Genomic DNA, 18,037 nt, shown 5'->3' on the forward strand with positions numbered 1-18,037 from the left:
GTATTTCAAATGCCAAAGTGGGTTAAAGGGCTTCCTGTCCATGTTTATTCATCAGCATTACAGAAAACATGACCAAAAAAAAGTAAGTATATTCAAATAAACAACAAAAGTTATTTAGCCTCCTGGTTAGTAATGCAACAACACTGAGTCTCCTCAGATCTGTAGACATGTTCATACACAGAATGCATGCATCCTTTCTCTAAAACACACTCACCTTGTCCATCCAAGGGAAGGACAAATTTTACCCCAAGTGGGGAAAAGGTATGGCCAGTGCTTCACCCCCTGTATTCTGCCAGAGATCTATCACTACCACCAGTAAGGTATTCTCCATCCACAACTCTTCCCTGGACCAACAGGGCATAATTGTTACAGTATCTCAGTTGAGACATCACCTGCTCTTACCTCTACTATGGTGGAGTTAAAAGTTCTGACCTACAATGTCAGGTTTCTTAGCCCCCCCCCCCCCTCTAAGAACAATAGGGTTTGGAGTGAACATAAGCACAGTAACCACATATTCTAAAGTTTCAAAATTAATTTAACTTCTAACTATGCCTAAATTACCCTCATATAAGTTTAACAAAAGGAGTCTGAGCACATCTGCTAATAAGATGGTGAAAGGGGTAGCTATCACTATTTAAAAACAATGTTAATTTCTACTCCTGAGAACAGGTCTGTTTTTGTGCAGGATACCCTACATAAGCCATCTGTTACTCTAGACACATTGTATTCCCCAAATTCTCAACAGATTATGTTTTTAGTCTAAATGATGCTTTCAAAATCAATATGAACATCATCAGTGACAGGGCATCCTCTGTAGTCTATACTGTTCATATTGATTTTAGAAATGGGTAAAACATGTACTGATACCCTAATACACCAAAGTTCCAAACTGGCCCACACCTCAAGGTGTACCTGGACCAGTGTACCTACATAGTAACCTAGTCAGTCATCTTTTTTTTTTTTTTTTTTTTAAATAGTTTTTATTAAAGTTTCAACATATAACAAGTAACATGTATTAAAAAGTACAACAAGATGATTGCGTGAAGTAAGGATAATTACAACTTAAACGACATAAAATGACCAAGAGAAGATGAAACATATGGTTACACATATGAGAGCTTGCCTCCGTATGCGTCCACAGCTGGGTGTAAAACGACCGGCGATCCCTCAACTACGGTCCCGGAGGGTGCGTCAGGCCGGGCGAGGCTATAGGACGCCCGAATGCTCTAGGTCAAAGCCGGTGAAGCAAATAAAAGTGATCAAACTGTTAAAATTAAGTATAAACGAGGAAACACGGAAATTTACAAACATTTCCAAAGGCAAAATCAGCAGCATTTAATATAGTAAAGGTAAGTAACTCTCAATAAAGTCATCTAACATAGTCCATTAGCCAGGGCGCTGTGCCATGGTCACCAATTTGCGGTGTACAGGAGGACATGACCTTCCTTAAATGCCAATATCTTTTCGTATTCATCTATCACTTTTATATGGGATATAACTTCTGTTATGGAAAGGGGGTCATTAGTCTTCCATGTGCGCATAATTAGAGCTCTAGCAGCAAATAGGATATGCATGGCGATGGATCTGGAATGTTTCGGGTTAGAGGTGGCCTCAATTCCTAGTATAGCTAATTCCACTGTGGGAGTGAGATTAGTGCCAGAGATCGTGTCAATCAGGTTGAATACGTCCCCCAGAAGCCCTGCAGGCGAGAACAGGTCCACATCATATGAATCAGCGTGCCTACCTGACCGCAATCCCGCCAACACTGATTAGATTGGCCTGTGGAAAATTTAGCTGTGATATAAGGGGTATAGTGCCACCTGGTAAGAAATTTATGAGACAGTTCCCAATAGTTGGAGCACCGAGAGTATTTATAAGTGGTGGATATTGCTGTTGACCATTGACGATCTGTAAATGATAGTCAGTCATCTTGAAAAAAGAAACTAGTCCATCTAGTTCAACTAATAAAAACACACAGTATCTGACAAACTAAGATTTATTCATTGTTCCATCAGGTAGCTGGAGAAGTTGTGGCCATATCTGCATTTCTGTATATGTGGTGGGAACGCTCAATCACAAAAAAAAAAAACTTTCTGAGAGGAAATAAGGGGTCTAATTAGAAAAGTCACTCAACAACATGTTCCTGATGACCCATTGTTTTTTTTTTCCTTGCAATTCTGTGCAATCTATTGGTTCATATAAGAGGTCTTTTTTGCCACATCTGTTAAATGTAAGGAAAATATTAAATAGGTATTAATTAGCTACATAGGGTTTACACTATAAGTGAATAGTTGACCAAAGTGAACAATAATATGGAGGAGGAGGAATGGACACACAAACTGAAGGATAAAAATGAAAATGTTTAAAAAGTGTGGGAAGTATGGACACATTTATTGATTTAGACTCATACAAACAAATAATGTCACAAACATAGGGACCCCGTGGTTTCATTTTTATATGGCACAAAGAGAGAATGATAACAGATTTCAGTCAAATGGAGTTTATATATTCTTGTTTCTTTTCTCTTCCTCCTAACCTTCTCCTTCTATTCATATCCCCTTCCTGCCCCTCCCTTCTTCTTTCCCATTCTGTTAAAGCACTTGGTTATAGTATGTATACAGACATTAGATATATATGTGCTACAAATATGGTGGAATTATTCTTGCATGTTATACTACATATTCACACAAACTGTAATGTCTGTGAAAATCTCTGTAGCACTTTTCTTTTTTAATGATTGTCTTTTTTTTTACAATTAAATTTTTATTTTATTGTTAAACATATAAGCAACACAAATATTCCAATACAATACATTACTCTGCACAAAACATAATATTATCCATACATACAAACACACAAACAAAAAAAAAAAAAAAAAAAAATTCTTAGGGAGAGGAAGGGAAGGGGAATATCAATAAACCAGTTTAGGAGCAGGAAGAAGAAAAAAAAAAAAATTAATTAAAAAATTAATTTATCATCTAATTAGTTAATAAGTACCTACTTATGTCATTATGGAACAGGTGACATTGGCACACCTACTGCGTCAATCCAGGCTGACCAGACTTTATCAAATTTTTTTGGGCAATTCCTACTACCGTATGTGAAACGGTAGAATGGAAGTGTCTTAGTAACGGCAGCTATCCAGGATAATCGGGTGGGAGGTTCGGGTAACTTCCATCGCAAAAGGATTTCTCTCCTGGCATAAAACAGGGTATATGTAATGCACATTTTAGCATATTTGTCCCCAGCCAGTTCTGTAAGGTTACTCAATAAAGTTTCCTTTGGGTCCAAAGGAATCATAATGTCAAAGATTTCACCAATAGTGTCCGTCACTTCTTTCCAAAAGGTTGCCAGGTCAGGGCACGACCAAACAACATGTAAGAATGTACCTATTCCATGCCCACATCTAATGCACAAGGGATCTTTCATGGGATATATCCTAGCAAGACGTTGCGGCGTATAATATGCTCTATGTAAGAATTTGAGTTGTATAAATCTGTCCCTAGCCGCTATCATTGAGGGGATATAATTATTAACCGAGTCCTCCCACTCTTCAATAGTCAGATCTGGAATGTCCTCCTTCCATTTATTATAGGTTTTCTCAGGGGATTGACTATGATCTGTTGAGAGTATGGAGTATATAGCAGAGAGAGTTTTCCCTATTACCTTAAAAGTTAACATTTTCTCCAAGGGGTCTGATTCCAGGACAACAGGGCCTTGGAACTGAGCCCGCATAGCATGACTAAGCTGGCGGTAACGAAACCCCATGGTGGGAGGTAATGAATGGGTAGACTGAAGAACATTAAAGCCTTGAAGTCTTCCATCTTTAATAACATGTTTCATAGTCACAATCCCTCTAGCAGCCCATACCTGTGGATCAGGGAGATGATATAGATGTTTTAAATTAGGATTACCCCACAACGGAGTGTGGGGGGATATATGCAATGGTGTGTTATATATCACCCGCGCCCGAGTCCATATCCGCAGGACAGTCTTCATCAGACTGGTTATTTGAGGATGTGCCTGTTCACCACGGAAAACAAGATTACTAAGGGCCGCATATGAACCCAGTATTGCTGCTTCTAGTGTAACTGCGGAGTTAGTTTTGGGCTGGGAGAACCACCACCGGACCGTCACCAGAACAGCCGCCCAAAAATACAATTTAAAGTTAGGAAGCGCTAAACCTCCTCTTGCAAGAGGAAGATATAGCGTGCGCCTTGCGACTCGTGGAGTTCGCCCAGCCCATACAAAAGTTGTTACAATACTATCTAATCTCGAAAAAAAGGTTCTAGTCATATCAATGGGGGAATTACGAAAAAAATACAGAAATTTCGGAAGATAGTTCATTTTTATTAAATTAATTCTGCCAACGGGGGACAAGGGAAGCATGCGCCAAGACGCACACTTTTTATTTAATTGTACAACTAAAGGGTCAATGTTATTTTGTTGGTACACCTCCAATGTTGGACCCACTTTGATGCCTAAGTACACCATATCCTGTACCCATTTCAACGGTGTCTGAGTATCAATTAAAGGTATCGATGGGTGGGGGCGCATGCGCGGAACTCGCCGATGTCAGACGTGTCTGACTGAGCTCCGCTCCGTGAGGTGACAGCCCGCCGCTCTCCCCGGTGACCAGCCGCACAATCCGCAGCCCGATCTCACCCCGCAGGCTCCCGCAACCCCCCCTCCGCCCTGCCATGGTCTCGGGCGGCGCAAAATCGAAATTAAAGAGCCGCAATATCCGTGATGTCCTGGTCAGGGCATCATCCAAGATGGCGCCGCCGTCAGTATCCCGCGCCGGAGCCAGCACATCCAGGTCCCCCAGGATTGCTTTGCCTCACCCAGATGAAGGTGAGTCAGACACTGACTTCTCACCCACTTCGGGGGCAGCTGCAACATATGGCCCCTCAGAGTCTGCTATGATGCGGCATTTTGAACACATCCTGCATAAGGCCCTCAAGCACACCTCAGACCAGATAACTGACAGACTTACTAAAGAAATCAGGGAGCTGGGCCAGCGCACCGCTGACCTGGAACTCAGGGCAGACGAACTTGAGGTCAGTTTCTCACACCACTCCGATGAGCTAGAAGCCCTTAGGGAGGAAAACCAACTTCTACAAGCACAATTGGAGGACCAGGAGAACAGGGCTCGACGCTCCAATATCAGGATTCGGGGGATCCCTGAAACTGTGTTGGACTTACAATCCACAGTGACTGCCCTCTTCCAGGAACTCTCCCCCTCCATCCCTATTGAACGCCTGGAGATGGACCGCATACATAGGGCTTTGGCCCCCCGCAAACCTGAGGGACCTCCCAGGGATATCATAGCCAAGCTCCATTTTTACAAAACTAAGGAACAACTCCTTCAGGCTGCAAGGCAGAAAGACACCCTCCACTTCCAGGGCTACATGTACCAGCTTTTTGCTGATCTCTGCAAGGCTACAATCACCAAGCGTAGGGCGTTCAAACCCCTTTTGCAAATTCTCCAACAACACCATATCATTTACTCCTGGGGCTTCCCATTTTCACTGCGCTTCACCTACCAGGGCCGCAAACACATCTGCAAGACCACTGATGACCTTCAACAGCTCCTCCAAGACCTGCACCTGACCTCCGACCTAGTGCCTCCCACCGCTCAACAACAGCGCAGACGCTCCGCTTCCCGCTCCCCTCTGAAACCTACCGCCACCACATCCACTACCCCTAAGCGGAGCCGGCACATCTCCCCCCTGCCTGCATTTATGGACTCGATGGACTGAGAGCCCCACCTGCATGTGTCCCTGCCTTTTTTACTTCACCTACTTTGAGTGACTCTCGCTACTCGGTTTTACACCTACTGACTTTGATTTTCTTTTTTCCTCTCCCTCTTCCCCCCCCCCCCTTTTTTTTTTTTTTTTTTCTCTCTCTTCTTTTTGTTTATCTGCTGAACTGACTTTGCTTCCCAGGCCAGCCTCGCAGACTTCTTCCGGCAGATCCTGGATCCCTCGTCAGACGGCACCACTTCACGGGACACCGCTTCATCACTAGGCTCACCCGGCCTGACAGCAACTACACAGTCTGGACGGTATTCACGGTAACCATGTTCCCGCCGGGAACTTCCTATCCTCCTTTACTACAGGATTCCCTCCTGACGGGGACAATGATGGACCCTTTCTCCCCCCCCCCCCCACACTTTTATTTTGTTTTTTGCGTTTCTTGCTCGTAAATGCTTGTATGTTCCTGATATTCTGTTCACTCCTACTGTTCGTGCTGCACCCTCACACGGATGCCCCTCCTTTTATTCACCGAAGACTCCCCTGGTCACCACCATGGACTTTATCACCTTCTCATGCCCGCGGGCGGATCTGTCACCCGTCGGCTGCCACTGCTGCCCCAACCCGCCACCGGAACCCTCCTCTAGGAGACTTCCCGTGGTGGCCCATCTCCCTCAGCGTAGGCGGTCACCCTCTACGTTGACGGACAATGTTTTTGATTTTTTATTTTGTGTTTTTTGTTTTCTTGCTTGTGCTGATATGTCTGCTGATTCCAGTGTCTCTTCTTTCCTCCCTTTCTCTCCCTAGTCTGTGCCTTCTTTCGCCCCCTCCTCCCCTCCCCCCCCTCTCCCCTCCCACTCGCCGGGGGGATCCGGTTAATGTCACACTGATCCCTGATCTAGTCTCCCGCCTCACACACAAGCGATGGCCTCCTTGAATGTATTGACCCTCAATGTGCAGGGTCTCAACTCTCCACAAAAAAGACGCAAGGCCTTTCGCTCATTGGCCTCTCTAGATGTGCATGTAGCTTGCCTCCAGGAGACACACTTTTCAACCTTGCATACTCCCAAATACCTAACTTCCTCTTATCCTCAATTTTTTACAGCGTCTGCCTCGGTTAAGAAAAGAGGGGTTTTGATAGCTTTCCACAAAACGGCACCGTTCACACTCCATTCATCCATTGCAGACCCTGAAGGCAGGTACCTTATACTCATTGGCACCTTACTGGATACGGAGGTAACCCTAGCTTCCTATTATGCACCTAATGTAAACCCCCATGCCTTTCTCTCCCATTTTCTTCAAATCACTGCAGAGCACAAAAAAGGCACACTTATTCTCTGTGGAGATTCCAATCAGGTCCTCTACCCTTTCCTGGACAAATCCCCGGCTACACCCTCACGGTCAGCAGGTAGACTCACCTTCCAGCAGTTACTCCACACCCACTCTCTGATCGACACGTGGCGCGAACATAACCCATCCAAACGACAGTATACTTTTTATTCCAACCCGCACAAGACATCCTCGCGTATCGATCATATACTTACCTCTATAGCGACTTCTCCCTCCCTCTTGGCTTCCTCGATCCTCCCAATCCCCTGGTCTGATCATAACGCAGTAGTCTCCACCTTCAACTCCCTGATTCCCAAACAGCGCTCCTTCACCTGGTCGCTGAACGACACCCTCCTAACGCACCCTTCTCACAGGCTAGAGATAGCCGAAGCACTAGAGGACTATGTCACCCATAACGACACCTCTGACGTTACACCGCTTACGCTTTGGGAGGCACACAAGTCCGTCATCCGCGGCGCTCTCATCAGCCTGGCCTCCCGCCGCAAAAAAGAACGCCGACGACTCTATGACACCCTGAACTCAACCTACACTGGTGCTTATGACCAGTACCAATCACACCCCACCCCAGACTCTAGGCTTGCCCTCGACGGGGCCGCACTGGAACTGGATCTTTTTCTCACTGATTCAGCTGAGAAGCAACTGCGACGCTCTCACCACCGGTTTTACACCAAAGCTAATAAACCTGACACATTTTTAGCTTTGTCCCTTCGCAACGCCACAGTCCTCCGAAAACCAATACGCCTTAAGACCTCCCCTACCACCCATACCAGCAATCCGGTCAAGATCTTGGAGACGTTTCGTCAACACCTCTCCAAGCTCTACTCTCCTCCTCAACCCCCCTCTGACGCACAAACTTCTGATTTCCTCTCTGACCTCGACCTGCCCACCTTATCTGCTTCCCAACGAGATACTCTTGACGCACCCATTTCGGACCTCGAACTTCGTAATGCGATCAAAACTCTTAAACTCAATAAAAGACCAGGTCCTGATGGGTTTACAGCCAATTATTATAAACGTTTCTCTGACCTCCTGACCCCTATGCTTAACAAGGCTTACAACTCCGTGCTTAAAGGTCACTCCTTTGGTTCTGATTCCCTCACCGCAGCTATCTCGATGATCCCTAAACCACAGACGGACGACTCCTCTTGGGCCAATTACCGCCCGATATCCCTTCTTAACATAGACGTTAAGATCATGGCCAAAATCCTAGCGGCACGCCTCAACCCGATAGTTGGATCCTTAGTGCACAGGGACCAAACAGGATTCATCCCCTGCCGCCAGGCTGGTGATAACGTGCGGAGAGCGATACACCTAGCGCACCAGGCCCGCCATCGTAAAGTCCCCACATGCTTCGTCTCCCTCGACATTAAGAAAGCTTTTGACACCCTGTCTTGGCAGTACCTGCAGACTGTGCTCCGCGTGTGGGGTTTCGGACCCCACTTTTTAGCTTGGATCTCCTCACTCTATTCCTCGCCCTCGGCCTATGTGCGTTATGCAGGATTTCGATCTTCCACCTTCCCTATAGGCTGCGGCACCAGACAAGGTTGTCCCCTCTCACCTCTCCTCTTCGCCCTCGCCATTGAACCCCTAGCCCAGAAAATTCGTGCTTGCCCTGATATTAGAGGCTTGGAAATAGGGGGACATCACCACAAGTTGTGCTTATTCGCGGATGATATCCTCTTGTTCCTCACATCCCCGCTGACCTCCACACCCAATCTCCTTGTTCTCCTTCAGCGCTTTGCTGTGATTTCTGGGCTGGTCGTCAACCCTCAAAAATCTAAGGCTCTTAACATCTCCTTGCCCCCCACCCTCCTTCAGCAATTGCAGTCAGTGCTTCCCTTTACCTGGGCTACTCATCACATACCCTACCTGGGAATTAAGCTCACGGCAGATCCCCTGGAACTATTCATGGCCAACTACCCCCCCATGCTGCGTCATCTCACTAAACTCATGGAAACGTGGGCGCCCTTACCTATAGCCTGGTTGGGCCGCATCACGGTAGCTAAAATGGCCTTACTACCTAAAATATTGTACTTGTTCCGGGTCTTGCCTATAGCGGTCCCCCCTTATTACCTGAGACAACTCCAGTGCAGAACCTTCTCTTTCATCTGGGGCAAAACCAGGCCCAGGGTACCCCGTAGGGTCCTCTACCTTCACAAGCTACAGGGTGGATTGGGTGTTCCCCAATTTGCCAAATATTATCAAGCGGCTCAATTGGCGCAGTTACCCAAGTGGCATGCCAGCCAAGAAGTCCCTCTTTGGGTGTCCTTTGAGGCGGTAGAATGCGATCCCCTTTCTGTTGCCAACCTGTTGTGGCTAGCACCAACAGACCGTCGCTCATTGACTAACCCTATCTTATGCCATTCCCTTCGTCTTTGGAACACACTGAAGTTCAAATACAAGCTCCAGTCGCCCCACAACCCTCTACTGTCCTTTCTAAATAACCCATCTTTCCCGCCAGCCTGGGACTCTCCTTCCTCATTCCACAGATGGGCATCGGCCGGCCTGGTTAGGGCCCACTCCCTAACCCTGTTTGATGCCTTCAAGACCTTCCAAACACTTAAAGACACGCATAGCCTCCCTGACTCTGAAATCTTCCGCTATCTACAGATTAAACACTTCCTAACTCCATGCCTTCGCACCGACACATCTTTGCCCACCCTGACCTCCTTCGAACACGTTTGCCTCCATGACCCACATACCCGTGGCCTGATCTCCATGCTCTATTCCAGACTCACAGACCCCCCGGATCGTGCTCCCCCCCCGTACACTGTTAAATGGGAACAAGATTTGGGAATTACGCTTGACCCTGCAGATTGGTCACATATCTGGCAGACGACGAAGGCTGCCTCACAAAATGTGGTAGCCTCAGAGACGAACTACAAAGTTATGATGCGCTGGTACCTAGTGCCAGCACGTATTGTGAAATTCTTACCCACATACTCCCCAGTATGCTTCCGAGGTTGCTCAGCTGTCGGCACGCACTTGCACATCTGGTGGACTTGCCCTAAAGTTCAAACGTTTTGGCGAGCGGTCTTCCAAATCCTTTCTACCCTGACGGAAGTGCCTCTCTCCCCGGACCCCTCGCTAGCTCTATTGAACCTGAAACCTGACAATGTTTCTAAATTTAGGCATAAGCTATTCCTGCAGGTCACCACGGCAGCCAAACAAACTATAGCGAAAGCATGGAAAACACCAAACTTGCCCTTGCCAGAACTCAAACATAGAGTCACCAACGCGATGATCCATGCCAAAATAGAAGCAATCTTAACTGATAAGGTAGAGAAGTTTGACAAACTTTGGCACCCCTGGGTGACCCATTATCTGCCCTCCAACTTTGACGAAGCCCTGATGCTTCCTTAATCGGCTTCCAAACTTCGAATAGATCACACCACTTACTTCCAGTTTCCCCCCCGGCGACCTGTCTTTCCCCCCACCTCTCTCTCCTACCCCTCTCCCACCCTCCTGTCTCCTTACCTACTCTGTTCCCCTCCTTCCCCCCCTCTCTTTTTTCATTACTGCTATGAATTCTTTCTTTGCAAACGTTCTTATCTGGTTCAACTGCTATTGTCCAACCACTGGTCGTGTGGTAACGGAGAGCTATGTTTCCCCCTGTTCACTGATCGTAACCTCCTGTTCCAGCTGTCTTGGTCCCTGCCCAGGACAGCCCTCTTTGTCCCTTGTTTCCCTCCTCCGGGATCTGATTACCCTCTTGAAGTTGCCTAATCACTCGGCGAGTGCTTGTTGGCCTCACCGCTCCTCCTGGGCACAGCTTGTTCCCTTTATGGGGTGCCTGGGGGAACGGGCTCCTTCTACCACCCTCCATCCCCAGATCCCCCATTTGTTCATTGCCTTTGTTGTCACCAACTGAGGTTTTCCTGAGGTTACGACTGTTTGTTACTTTATGATTGCTCTCTGTACCCTGTGAGTTGTTACTTGTATCACTATAACTTTTCAGTGCATGTTACACGTTGTACTGCATTTGTTAATTTCAATAAAAAATTTTGAAAACGAAAGGTATCGATGGGTGTAGTGGAAAGAGGACGGTCTTAGACCAATTAATACTTATACCTGAAAAACGACCAAAGATGTCAAATAATTGTAGGGCCCTATGTAATGATGTGGAAGCATCCGCCAAATAGATCAAGGTGTCGTCTGCATATAAAGACAACTTCTCTTCAATAACTCCCACCTTAATGCCTCGGACTTGTGGGTCCGCTCGCAACATAATCGCGAGCGGCTCCAAAGCCAAGGCAAACAAGGCTGGGGATAACGGACATCCCTGTCGGGTACCCCTCAGTAGAGGGAATTTATCCAACAGAGATGTATTAGTACGGACTCTAGCCGTAGGGTTCTCATAGAGAAGCTTAATCCATGAGACGAAATTAGGGCCAAACCCAAAGCTAGCTATGATCCTCCAAAGAAATGGCCACTCAACAGAATCGAATGCTTTCTCGGCGTCGAGGGAGGCGACCACACCTGCTCCCTCCCCCGACGCCAAGGCCATATGTGTAAACAATCTCCGGATATTGATATCAGTGCCCCGTTCAGGTATAAATCCAGTTTGGTCCGCATGGATCAAGCCTGTAATAACACTATTAAGTCGAGTGGCCAAGACTTTTGAAAGGATCTTCCCATCAACATTTAATAAAGAGATAGGTCTGTAGGATGAGCATAATGATGGGTCCTTCCCTGGTTTAGGGATCACAACAATAACCGCTTCGCTCATTGTTTTAGGGAGTTCCCCATCATTTAGAGATCCTAGAAGGGTGGCTAATAAATGCGGGCCCAAAATGTCCATATGGGCCTTATAGAATTCAACAGGAATTCCATCCGGTCCTGGTGTTTTATCAGGTTGTAGGGAGGCCACCACTTCCTGGATCTCCAAAAGAGTAATAGGGCCAAATTAGACGCCCCTATCTCTACCAGTTAAGACTGGAAAGTCCACTGCCTGTAGATAATGATCGAGTTCATCTCCTGAATAATTAACCCTAGTATTATATAGGGCCCGATAATAATCAGTGAAGTTATGATTAATAGCTTCTGGATTAGAGTGAAGAGTACCTGATTGATCCTGAATATGTGCTATACTATGCCCACTTGTCTGTTCCCTAGAAATTTGCGCCAGCATTTTACCGTTATACTCTCCATGTACGAAAATATGTTGTGATTGGGAAAGCAGTTTTTTCTGTGTAAGGGCTGTGCGTATTGCCATTACCTCCCTAGTCAAAGATTGAAATCGTGTATAGTGAGTGGGGTCTCTAGTTTGTATGTATAAATTTTCCATATCTCTAGCTTCCTTTTCTTTTTGCAGTAGATTTGTTCGCCTATATCGTTGGATCTTCCCAATAGCTGTCTGATAATACCCCCGGGTGCAAACCTTAAAAGCGTCCCAGACCATAGCCACTGATGACGTGCCCGGATTTATCTCCCAAAAGGCCGCTATCTGGGGTTCGACTAGAGGGTTTATATCAGAATCAGCGATCCAATATCTGGATAAACGCCATAATCTATGAGAGGGGTTACCAGATAATTCCATATTTAAGAGAAGTGGAGCATGGTCGGAGATCCCACGAGGAAGAACCCGAATCTCCCGCACCCGAGATAGTAATGACCCACCTGCAAACATTAAGTCAATTCGAGAAAAGGATTTATAAGTGGCGGAGTGGCAGGTATATTCCCTAGCATGGGGATGGTGCCAACGCCATAGGTCTGTCAACCCATAGGTCTCAGCCCATACAGCAAGATCCGATCTGGTGGAAGAATCTCCAGTCATTCTATCCATGTTCGGGTCTGGAACCATATTAAAATCACCCACAATAAGTATGTTATCATTCTCATATTTTGCAATTTCTTTAAAAATTTTATATAACAGCCTGACTGAAGCCGGCAGAGGTATATATAACCCTACCATCAATAAAGTAAAAGATGATATCTGCAGATTGAGCAAAACAAATCGTCCATCCGGGTCCAGGGAAAGACCCATTAGTCTGAACGGGAGAGACTTGTGGATAAGAACGCTGACTCCACGAGCATACGTAGAAAACGTAGAGTGGTAATGATGCCCAACCCATGGTTTCTTAAGAGCCAGCGTTCGGGTGCCCAACAAGTGGGTCTCCTGCAGGACACATATGTGGGGATTAAACGCTTTTAAATATTGAAACACTAAAGAGCGTTTCTGCGGGGAATTCAAACCTCTAGTGTTCCAAGAAATCACCCTTAAAGATTCCATATCCACTCATAAAACAGTGTATACAACATAATAAACCATAAATATTACAGTATTCCCCACGACCTCGGTGGAAGTTGGTGCATTCAATATTCATCCGCATTCTAGCTAACATTTTTATATATATTTGTGTGCCAATGTCCCAAAAAAAAAAAAAAAAAAAAAAAAAGGGAGAAAACAACTGAAAAATACAATAAATACAATAACAGAGTAATGATTCAAACATCCCCATCCCCCCCACCCCACCCATCTCCCCAAATTTGGAGAGGGTTTGTATCCCACCCACCGCGGACCTCATAGTCCACCCTAGGGGGTAAGTGTCAAAAAAAAGGCGCTATATTACCCCCCCCCTTAGAAAAAAAAAAAAAAAAAAAAGGGGAAAAAAAAGGGGGGGGAGGGGAGAAGACTCCGGCGTTCAAAAAGGATGAGGAAAAAAAAAAAAAAAAAAAACTTGTATCTTGATTCACCCAACTGTCGTGTGAAATTTGGAAAAGCAAACTGTGACAGGCCAAGAGGAAGGAGAAAAAAAAAAAAAAAAAAGGGTTCAGTTTCAGTCTTACTTGTATGTCTCAAGCCAGGATAACACCTCTTTTGGGGAAGAAAAGAGACGCACATGTTCACCATCTTGTACCTGCAATTTAGCTGGGAACAGAGTACTATATTTCAACCCCCTTTCCCTTAACTTAGAACGGGCTTGATCAAATGACTTCCTCTGTCGCTGTGTTTCAACAGAATAATCTGGAAAAATAAAAAGTTTACCACCCTCGTATTTCACTTCACCCTGAGAGCGGGCTGCTCATAAAACAGTGTCCCGGTCACCATAATGAAGGAACCTCAGAATAAAGGTGCGTGGAGGAGAGCCAGGAGGCCCTCGCTTCCCTGGTATCCGATGTGCACGTACCACTCAAAAAAAAGCAGAGAATTTAGCTTCTGGAAGGATGGTCGGAAGTAAGTGCTCAATAAAGGTCACCGGGTTTGCACCCTCGGACCCCTCCGGAAGACCTATAATCCGTAAGTTATTCCTACGGTTGCGGTTTTCTACATCTTCTGCTCTTATTTCCAGCTGCTTAACCCTGGCTTTGAGCAGCTGAACATCCGAGTTATAACCTTTCTGTGTGTCTTCTACTTCTGAGACCCGCATTTCCATCTCGGTAACTCTATCTCGGAAATTGTCCATATCTTTACGGATAAGTCCAATATCTGATTGTATACAATCAATTTTAGAAGTCAGGGCCGTCTTACAGTCTACTATGGCATGCATGAGTGTCTCTAAACTTGCAGGCGGTTCTACTTCCCTGATCACTGTTGTCAGTTGGGTCTGAGACGCCATAGTTACCGTAGACTTAGACGGTGATGTCACGACTGCACGGCGTGTCTGTACACCCCCTTTATTTTTGGGCATTCCTCCCAAAAAAAAAAAAGGGGGGGGTAAAAGGGGGGCAAAAAGGGAGAAAAAAGTACTCAAACGTCCCAGTCCCTTTCTTTCCCCCCTCCTCTCCCCTTCCTTAATATAATATAGCTGGAATATAGCTGGAAAATTCGGGAGGTTTTAGGTCCATCCAATCTGCTTTATTAATTTTATAGCATACAGTATTTATATCTCACGCTTTATGTGATCAGAAGTTTACTATATAGTCCCGTACTATGACAAAAAAAAAAGGAAATAAAAGATGTTTGATATAGGAGGCTGGAGATATAATGTAGAGTGGACTTGAGTTGTAAAAAAAAAAAAAGCAGAAAGGGAGCCGTTTAAATAAGTGAAGAGGGACCTATATCCATTTTAAGCATTACTCACTGCTTTATTAGCGTCCTCAGGGGAATAGAAAGACCAGCCAGTGTAAGCAGTCCGATAACTACTACTGCTACTAGTAGGCAGGTCTGCTCCTCTATACTTCCAGAGTATGGCACCAAGCAGCGGATCCACAGGACGTCACCCAGCACACCAGCTCACCAGCCCTCCAGCAGACATGTAGCCCGCACACCGCGGGAGCTCATACCGGTCACCGCCACTCCAGTTGGTCTCGCCAGCCCCGGTCACCGCCTCGTCAGGCTGCCTCGTCAGCCCTCCGGCGTCCAGCACCTCAGAGCACCTCAGAGCAGGCACGAATGAGGGCGGAAGGGACACACGAGCCGCCCAGCACGAACCGCCAGGACACCAGAGAGCAGCCCGCATAGAGCACACAGCAAGGCAACAGCAAGGTAACAGCCCGCAGCAGCCGGTACATCCACCGCTAGATAGCCCGCCTTCCACCTTTTCCCCGGACACCGACGTCAGAGGGTGCTTGCAGCCGAGCACCAGGGGATTCAACCTGGGTGAACTGTAAGGATAGACGCCGGAGTCGGGAGCTCAGTTAACACACGTCTGCTCCCGGCGCCATCTTAGACACCACCCCCGCATTGTGATTGTCTTTAATGAAAAATATTAAAACATTGTTTGAAACAAAGATTTGGTTGAGAGAAACAAAAGACTGGACACTAGATCTGGTGTGAAGAAGCAGCCTAAATGTACCCATACTGGAAGAGGGAAAGATGTCTGCCTGGTACTAGGCTCTGGTAAGAAGTCATAAAGAGCTATACTCCTGGATAAAGATGTACGAGGCCTTGTGAATTGAGCTGTAAAACACAGACCTGAAGGCTAGACAATGTCTGAAAGGGAATTAGATTGAGTATCAGATGTCCCTGCTCAGAAAACCCATTGAGTGCAGTAGAGCATGCTTTGGAATACTGATTGTATGTGTGGATCTGAAAGCTCCAAGTGTTATGAGAGCGGAGAAGATGTGTGTAAGTTGTTTTTCTCTTCATGCATGACCCACAACATTTAAGGTTTCCCACTGACAACCACTGCTGATCATGGCTTACAAGTTCATGTGCTGTGAGCAGGTTTATCAGTATACTTTTCATGGCATGAACCATATTTTATGACATTTACCAATATGTTTTGTTACCCTTGCTTATGTACATTCCATGACACCTGTTTTTGCATTTTGGGCTGGTCCCAAAACAAACATGGTGTCTGCAAATACCTATTCAGCAGGTAGAAAAATATATCAAAGGATGTAGGCATAACTAGAGTGTTCAGCAGAAAAAACAGGTAAAACAGGGTTTTTTATGTTAAACTTACTTTAGAAATGTATTTGGAATTTCAAATCTCAGCTCAGCAACTGCCCACAGTAAACCCTAAGCCCAAAGGTGGGATGCTCGAGATGTAAAAAGAAAAATCATTTGGCATTTGAAATACCTTTCTGCATGCATCCTCCTTGAAGCTCATTGCCCGCAGTACACAAATGGCAAGTGATTAACAAAAGAATATAACAACAGAACCAAAAGCAAAAGTGCATTAACAATGCACACAGGTGTGTCCCACACTTTAGAATTCTGAGTGTACAGCGACATCCGTGTTCATGTCTCCCTTCCGGAGACTGTACTTCTTGTTGCAGTGGGCCAGACTAATGGGGTGGATTGGGAAACCATCAGGCCAAGCCACTGTCCATTGCTAGTAAAATAGAAAAGAAAGAAATGAGCAACCCAATCCAATGGAATCCAATAAAGTGCAACTGTTCTTTATAAAAACACCCAGAGTGATGAAAACACACTTAAATAAAATAATGTCAACAGCAACATAAATAAGCACTCATCTCCGTTCACCACCTCTGTTTCTTGTAATAGGCGTGTGATGACACCAAGCTCTGTTGAATGCATTTTGTCACTGCCAGACTTCATCAGGAATGGTAACTGGTGGCACCACTAAAATTACAATATGTACACAAGTTCATCCAGGAAAACAGTTAATATAACCAACAGGCCTAACCTATTCACTCTGTTAGACTTCACCACAGACAATGCCCATATCTACACAAACTATACTACGATCCAGTTAAGCTGTCACAATTATACCAGCTACTTTAAACATATACGGTTTCTTTCAATAGTAGTTCATCCTGATAGTATTTTTTTATACAACACATAATCCACAAACTGGATATACATTTTTCAGGATAACTGAATTATTATAGATTTAAAAAAAAAAACCTACACTGTTTCTCTCTATAATGGTTCTTTCTAAAAATTATTATTTTTACTACAGCACATAGTATTTTAATAATGTTTTTAATGATTCTGTGGCCTATTACATTTATATTCATAAATATATGTTTACCAAATGCACCACTCAAAATAAAATGTTACCCTACTTTCTCCAGCAAGCTAAAACAAATCATGATCCATTAGAGCATATACAACATAATTAATCATTTTCCCAAAAAAAAAAAAAGTTGAGATTCACTTCCATATTGAGACTATTTGGCTGCAACATATCCAGAGTGTGAATCAATTTGTTCTAATTTCTCAAGATCTCCCTTTTCAAATTGGAACCTTTCTATATTTCCTCCACCTTTTTTTCCCATAAAACTTCAATAGACTATGGTCTCCAAAATACTTTTTTTAATGTTATTATTTTGTTCTTCTTTTCTTTGTTCCAAGCATCTAGTGGTCCTCCCATTGTACTGTAATGCTCAGGGACATTCCAAAACATAGGTTACGTGTGTCATATTGCAGCAGATAATATTTATTATTTCAAAATTCCTTCCAGAAATATTTGACATAAAAGACACTTTTCCCCCTACCTCGCAATATGATCTTACAGGGTACACACGTAGAACCCGGTAAAAATAAAGATCTTTGATTTACCAAGGATTTCCATCTG

The sequence above is a fragment of the Pelophylax lessonae genome (assembly GCF_965119305.1).
Source record: "Pelophylax lessonae genome assembly, chromosome: 3".
Lineage (NCBI taxonomy): Eukaryota > Metazoa > Chordata > Amphibia > Anura > Ranidae > Pelophylax > Pelophylax lessonae.